The 8,167-nt window shown below is 34.1% G+C and overlaps 1 long non-coding RNA gene across 2 annotated transcripts; it reads right to left on the minus strand.

The window, feature by feature from the left end:
* Positions 1–4,087: 4,087 nt before the first annotated feature.
* LOC132040754 (uncharacterized) lies at positions 4,088–7,640 on the minus strand. Of its 2 annotated transcripts, none has more exons than XR_009410762.1 (3): positions 7,509–7,640; positions 5,478–5,617; positions 4,088–4,464 (listed from the first exon to the last, which is right to left on the minus strand). It is a non-coding gene; the product is annotated as an uncharacterized LOC132040754 (long non-coding RNA). The 2 variants fall into 2 exon arrangements; XR_009410761.1 differs by lacking the exon at positions 4,088–4,464 and adding an exon at positions 4,762–4,967 and having other exon boundaries at positions 5,138–5,617.
* Positions 7,641–8,167: the final 527 nt, after the last annotated feature.

Consider the following 8,167-nt stretch of genomic DNA (forward strand, 5'->3'; position numbering starts at 1 on the left):
AGTGGTTCAAGCTCGTCAGGAAAGCAGGGAGAGTCTAATAACTATAAGAAGACTCAAATGTTACCGGTGTAATAAACTAGGATACATAAGAAGATATTGTCAAGCCAAAAAAAGCAATATGACTCAAATAGAGAAAGCTACTGAAGAAGAATAAGAAGATCCGGAAAAGTGCTTCATCGTAGAGACAAAAGGGGTAAATGCCATGGCTTCCATCAATTTTGAAATAGATTGGACCGTTGATTCAGGATGTGGGCACCATCTCAGTAGAGATCCGTCCAAATTTTCCACCTTTCGCAAATAAAATGGTCATGATGTCATTGTGACATAATACCGTCCATCACGTGGAGAAGGAAGGCACTATTGTCTTCAACGAAAAACACTCGAAATTTTGTGCTATTTGTCCCACATGACCTAAAGTTCATTCCGAATATCAAGGCGTTAAAGGCGCATATCATTCACACCGCACGAGTCAGAAGTCTTCAACAAGTGCATGAAATCCAAAGAAACCATTGAAGGCGATCTTTGTTCTAGGATAAGGCAACTGAGAACTGATAATAGCGATGAGTTCACTTCGAGGAATTTCTCACTTTTGTCGCATGACATGACATTAAGGGTGTGTTTGGTATGATGGAAAATATTTTCCAGAAAATAAGTGTTTTTCCTACTTATATTCTTGTGTTTGGTACACAACTTGGAAAATACCATTTTAAGAGCATTTGCATTTACTTAAAGCAAAATCACTATGAAGTTTTTAAATTCGGAGTGCAACTTTTGGTGGTAGGGGGAAACAGGTTGGGGGTGGTGTTAAAAACCAAGAAAAAAAATATAAAACTTTTTTTTTAAGTAAAAACTTGGAGAGGGGTGGGGGGGGGGTGGGGAGGCATGGGTTGAGTGGTGGTTGTGGGGGGTAAGAAAATATTCCCCATTTTTTTTTTTAAAGTAAAATAAAATATATGAAAAATAAATTCGGAGGGAAAGGGGTGGTAGAAGGTAGGGTGGGGGTGGTAGGCTTAATGGGGTGGGTGTTAGAGTGGGGTGGGTAGTGAAGTTGAGGTGTGGGGGTGGGTGGCTTGGGGTGGGGTGTGGTGGTGGGTGGTTTGGGGTGTGGTGGGGTGAGGTGTGGTTTGGGGTGGTGGGAGGGAGGGGTGGGGTGATGGGGGAAGGTGGGATTGGGTTTGTGGCGTGGCGTGTGTGGGGGGGGGGGGGGGGTTGATAACATCCAAATACACTCCTTCAAGAGAAAGTTTACACAGTCATCATAATATAATTTACCCAACTATGAATAGGGGTCGAATCCATAGGGAACAATATAAAATCGATTGAGAATATGTAACACATACAAGGAATTGAAGAAAGGGTTAAGAGTTTGTTCGTTAAAGTACTCCAATCTTCTCTTCCAAAGTGTTGGTTGAAGAACCCTAGTTTCCAAGACTTGGAAATATAGCCAAAGATGAAAGATATTTTGCCCTAAGCTTCACTTTTATAATCCTAAAATTCCCAACTCAAAACATGATGGAAACAACCACTAAATTTCGAAATTGCATATCTGACCCGTTTTTGCATTTTTAGTCACTTTTTTTTTTATTTTCTTCAATTTGGCCTCTTTTGACTTGTTTTTCACCTGGTTTCTTCCCGGTCACTTCTCAGTCATATAAAACCTGTAAAATAAAATTAAACAACATTAGATGTATTATTTTCTCAATCAAACATAGCAAAAATCTAAGATTAAAGGAGAGATAAGATGGTAAAATACTAACTCATCAAACCCCCAAACTTAAACTTTTTCTTGTTCTCAAGAAAATCAAAACTTACAATTCCCTTCAAAGGACTCAATTCAATAGTGCACCAATATTATACCAAGTCAAAAAGGATCACTTTAAACACAAAAACATGACATTGATTGGTACCAACAATTAATCCAAGACATTTGAATCATCAACAACTTCTCAAAGGTTTCGTTTCATTTCAAGTGCTTAAACACAAAGTTAATCAAAATAGCAATCAATTCATGATACTAAAAGCTTCAAAAATTTACTTCATTATCACAAAACAACTTTCTTTTGTTTATTCCTCTCAATTGAAATATGGAACAAATTCACAACTCAATTCTCATGTGCCCTCACAACCAAGAGAGAATCCAACTCATGAAATGCAATTTAAAACACAATTGGGATATCAAATGGAAAGAATTAACTCTCTCTCACACAAAGATGTTCAAATGCATATACATAGAACCATAGGCTTGCCCTTCATGTATTTCTCCACTAATGTAGACACACATGGTTTGAAATCAATTAGGACTTATAGGGTTCTAATCAGAGGCGGAGCTAAGATTCGAAGCTTGTGGGTTCGAGGTTCTAATTCTTTAAAGTTACTGTGTTCTTAATTAATAATTTATACATATTTGACAAAACTTGTAATACAAATATATGGTTCGGACAAAAGCTACTGGGTTCGGTCGAACCCACACCCGAAGGGCTGGCACCGCCCCTGGTTGTAATGTAGTCTTTTGGTTAAAGTAGGGACAAAGTTTGGAAATAGTAACTCAAAATCACCTCCCTAAGCACTACAATTTTCAACAAACAAAGCACACTTCCTTTAAAACTTTTCCAACCTTCTCTTCATCTTTTCATTTCACCGCCTAATCTTCCCTTTATTCACAATTCTTTATTCTTCCTTCCTTTTTCTTCATTCTTTTTTTTTTTTTAAAACAAAATACCAAGGAAGGTTCCGCTATTTTTGTTTTTTTTTCCTCCCTTTACCTATTTTTTTTAACCCTTTCACCTTTTAAGCGACTTCCCCATAACAATTTTTCTGACCATGGAGCCGGATGTGAGCTTATCGCCTACTGATCTTACTCAAAAAGAGTCAATGGGAGTAGACACATCAATAGCAGCAGACGCAGAGGAAGAAATCCTTGCTCTTTGGGCTAAGATGCTGACTTTGCCGTGGAAAGAGTAATGAGAGGAAAGCCTTGACCTTCCCTTATTCTACCCTTCGAACTCGGAGATTGAAGAAGATCAGTCTATGCAGCGACAGAGGACATTTGAGTCTCTTTCTAGTCTATTTCTAATAATTGGAGCGCTAAGTGCTACTTTGGCCGTCGAGTTTTTTCTTACATATAGTGCTACATCTAGAGGTCCAGTCCCCTAGGTCGTTTGATATCTCTAGTCTGAGTTGGATTTCCGTTCAACAAGCCAGTTATGTTAGATCGCTTGGCTTTTAGCCTACGATTAAACTTTCAAAGCACTTAGGGAGGTGGGATGCCAAACGATAGATCAATAAAGAGCAAAAAGTTTGCCAAAGAAAAGGTTAAAGGTTCAAAGGGGGTTGACTAGGAAAAATATGCAAGGGTAGGAAATTTAAGACACAAAAATGGTCCAAGGAAGGCCTAACATCATTTTTCATACCAAGTTGGTCTAGGATTTCGCCTTGAAGCACATTCTGGGCAAGTTCTAGACTACATATAATGCAAAAAAACTCACAAAGATCTCACCATACATGGCACATGGAAGCTTAAGTAGAAGATGTCTCCATAATCCAATTGATACAAATGAATTCAAAAAGTCACTTTTAATCTAAATAAACTAATTAGTGAAAGAAGGAGCCAAAAATTGAGTCTAAAGGCCAACACAAGAATCATTACTTGAATCATTTTTCTTTTTCAAAGATCAAGAATTCATATGTGAAAGTTTAAATAAGTTGGTACCCAGCAAGCCAAAATTTAGCCAAGGGGCAAAAAGTCACATCCCAACACCATTTTTACTCCTAAACTACCTAAAACTCGCTTCTATACTTAACATACAAGGCTTATTTCCCATAAGTGCCCATAACCTACAAGGCTTATTTTCCTTAAAAAAGTGCCCCACTATCTATCATAGGGTCAAGCCGACTCAAAACTGTAGGGTCAAGCCGACTCAAAACTATCTAAAAACACCGGGTTCAAAAGACAATAGCATCCTCGGGAAAATAATCATGGCAAAGAAAAGCCAACGATTGCTAATACACAATAAAACATGGGCATACAAAAACTAAACTAAACAAAACAAAACCAAAAAAAAAATAAAAAATCATACTACTATAAATATGTTGTAAAATAAATATTAAAATAAAGTCATTCTACCAAATTATCACACCCCAGCACAAAAATGTCCATCAAAATGAAGCCTCCCCAATTTAAAAAGTTGCATTGTCCTCATTGCAAATATAGAGTAACAACAGTATACTAAAGAGCAAAAAAGTGTAGATGAGCTCCCTTTTTTCATGGTAATGGTTGCACAAGTTTGTCCTTGCACTTTCTCCTGCTTGTTTTCCTTGGTGTGCCAAAAAGGCCATTGGGGTCACTTTATATCCTAAAGATGGAAATTTCCCTTTGCATCCCTTCTCTTCTTTCCAGGCAAGAGATTCAATATTTTGCTAAATTTTAGTATTGTGGAAATGGTCTAGTATAGGCATTCCTGCATTCTGCTACATGTCAAACACATTGACACCATGACAAACAGCTCAAGCCAACTCCCAAAAAAATAGGATTCTTAATCCAGCTTATGAAATTAATAGCTCAAAATCCCAACAAGAACTATGAAATGGTTCAACAAAAACACCACTTGAATTGGAGAAGAAAAGCAATGAACAAAGGTTACTCAGAAAAGCAATGAACAAAGGTTACTCAGACTTCACCTTTGTTCGACAATTTCCCATTGTGACGTTGCATCAGTAAAAATCATACAGTGAGTTTGATTGCAATATACCAAAGCACAGGAATATGGGAGTTTCATAGTCCATTTAATTCGAAACAGTGAACACCGTTTTCATCAATTTATTTTAAACCAAGTTCCAAAGAGAATGCAACCCTAGAATCCAAAGTGAACAATTCTAACCATATTGAATCAAAATTCAGTGAAAGAACATTTAGAATATATTTATGATCCAGAACTTTGAAATCATGCGAAAGAACTTCAGAGACCATGCTATGTAATGGCTAAGAACTCAAAAACCAGCTTCACATTGCATAATTTTCTCGTCATGCTTAAATTCTAGTGATGTGTTCAGACTCCCTCTCGTACCCGAACCACACACCAAAACATACTTCTATACATCTCCTAATGTCGCTCGGTTACTCAAACTTCACCGGCAAAACTAATTTCTCTCTCACACAATTTGTCGAATACGTTGTATGCATAACATTAGACAAACTCTTTCTACCAATGAGAGTATTGAATTACCCTCCCAAAAAGTGGGATTTATAATTCAACAATCATATCTTCATCTCAATCCAACAACAACACCAAAGTTTCACACTTTGTGATCTAAGATTCACACAAACAGAATCACAGAAACAGAAAACAAAGATGAAGAAGAAAAGGGAAAAAGAAAATCGGCACGTAGAGAGAAAAATAGGGAGAGAGAGAGACCGAGGGAAGAGCAGACGAGAGAAATAGAGAACTGATGATAAGAGGAAAGGAGAAGATTAGTGTTACCTGGTTGATGGCTTGCGTGATGAGTGGTGTAGTGAGGGAAGAAGGGCGTGGAACTGTGATTTAAGCCAAGAGGGACTTTTGCTTTCATGAGCTAAAATTTTTGACACTTGCCTGGGCATATGGATCTCTTTCTCACATTACTTTACTACTATACAGAAGCACCACTTTGGTGCACTTTTTGGTCGTCCGTCTGTGGGCCCCAAAAAAAAATTACTACTATATAGAAGCACCATACATTCTCTCTGTGGGCCCCAAAAAAAAGCCCACATATTATTAAACACAAATCAACTAATATTTTTAAAAAAAAAAAAATTAGGTCCGTATTAAACACAAACCAACCAATATTAAAAAAATAAACAATGTAAAAAAAAAACGTGCAAATTTTGTTTGTCTAATATAATAAAGTTTTAGATAGAACATAAACTACAATTTAGTTGTGGGCCCATATATTAAACACAAACCAACCAATATTAAAAAAAAAAAAAAAAAAATTGCAACCCAAGGCAAAAAAAAAAAGTGAACCCCATATTAACAAAATCAAGCAACATAAAAAAAAAAAATCCCATATTAAAAAACAAACAATGTCAAAAAAAAGGTGCAAATTTTGTATTCGTAACAAACACTAATATAATAAAGTTTTATATAAAAAAAATGTTATATTAATCGTGTTTTGAACATTAAAAAAAATAAAGTAAAAAAGGTGGAACCCACTATCTCCAAACTCACGTAAAAAAAAAAAAAAAAGTAGATCCCATATTAATAAAATCAAGCAATATAAAAAAAAATAAGTGAATCACATATTAAAAAAACAAACAATGTCAAAAAAAACGTGCAGAATTTGTATTCGTAGCAAATACTAATATAATAAAGTTTTAGATACGGAGCACAAATTACAAGTTATATTAAGTTTTGAACATAGTGTGTGTATATATATATATATATATATATATATATATATATATATATATTATATGCATAAAAATAATGCAAACTAATAATGTCCAAAAAATGCCCTATACTAAACAACACCAAGCAATATAAAAAATGGACCCCATATTAACAAAATCAACAATATCAAAAAAAAAAAAGTGAACCCCATATTAAAAAAAAAAAAAATAATAATGTCCAAAAAAAAAGGACTTTGTTTTCGTAAGTAAACACTAATTTCCAAAGTATCTCATTAAGTCAATAATGATGGATTCACGCCACGTGCGTATCAATCCATTAGTGGGAGCAAATGAAACCGCTTTTCTTCAAAAGTTAAGCGGTCAAACCATGCTTTTTTTTTTTTTTATATTAGCTCCGAGATCTAATCTAAATATTAAACCGTTGTATTTGCTATTCCGCCTATGTCATTTATTTGTTATGTTCACTAAAATAAATATACTTAAAATATTTATATTTTAAAATAAGATATAATAATGTGAAAAGAGATTAATGTCGTAAAAAAAATCAAATAGACATCAAATAATGAATAAAGTAAATTAGTCAAATTATAATTCTAATCGACGTTTTCTTAAAAAACCATGCAAAAGACAACATGACAAGTAAAATGAGCTAAACCGAGAATATTTATCAAAAATTAAAAAATAGTATTTCATCATTTAAATAGAAAATAAATTTCTATTTTGTTTCGTTTTAAACATGTAAAATTAATTTAATAATTTGAATTAGAATTATCCAAATCAAAATTTGATAAAAAATAATAAGTATTTTACACCTTTAAATTAATCGAATTAAAATTGAAAATATCAACTGATGCTTAAATATTGCTATTGTTTTATTTCAAAGAGAGGAAAATAGTTTCCTTTTAAACAAGTCTTCTCTTTTAAAAAATATTAATAAATTTGCCGATTTTGTATTCGTAGCAAACATTAATATAATAAAATTTTAGATACGGAGCACAAATTACAATGTTATATTAATCGTGTTTTGAACATAATATATAGTCTATATATATATAATCACTATTCAAAGACAATTACATCACGCACCGTAATTTCCTAAAGCACCTGCCTAGACGTCTAGTACATTTCCTAAAGCTAAACAAGGGAAAAACAATTCCTTTGTCTTAAGACCTATACCCCTCCAACTATTCCCAGGCCTTGCAAAATTTCAACTCTCACTTGCATTATAAAAAAATAAAAAATAAAAAAAAAAAAAAAAAAAAAAAAAAAAAAAAAAACCCCAATTCCAGTGCCTCAGTAGCAGTTTTCAACACTGCTTTCCTCCTGAATTTTTGTCCATCCAACACCCTTAACTGTCCAAAACAATTTTGAAAACTGTGAAACTTGGTAGAATGATAAAAATAATAAATGAAACTTATCTAAAAATTAAAAATGCAAAATTGATTTTTTTTTTTTAAGGAAAATTGCAAAGTTGAAGTTAAGAAAAAATTTTAAAAAAATGGGTTTCCTCCCATAAAGCGCCGCATTTAACGTCATGGCATGACAAGAATTAACTTTACCACTTTTCCCTCCACTTTGAGGATATGAATTGACTCCCCAACTTTGAATCAAGTTTCCGGCTATGCTCTTGTGGCAGTGGTGCAAAAGCAAAGAGGCCAACTCTCGGGTGTCCTCATCTTGCACTTCTTGGCCTTTAAGTGAGGAATGTAATTTTGTCTTCTTGGTCTAGCAAACTTCAAATAAAATCGTCTTGTTCTTCACCTCCAAAATTCTCCATAAGCT

Source organism: Lycium ferocissimum, chromosome 12, assembly GCF_029784015.1.
Source record: "Lycium ferocissimum isolate CSIRO_LF1 chromosome 12, AGI_CSIRO_Lferr_CH_V1, whole genome shotgun sequence".
Lineage (NCBI taxonomy): Eukaryota > Viridiplantae > Streptophyta > Magnoliopsida > Solanales > Solanaceae > Lycium > Lycium ferocissimum.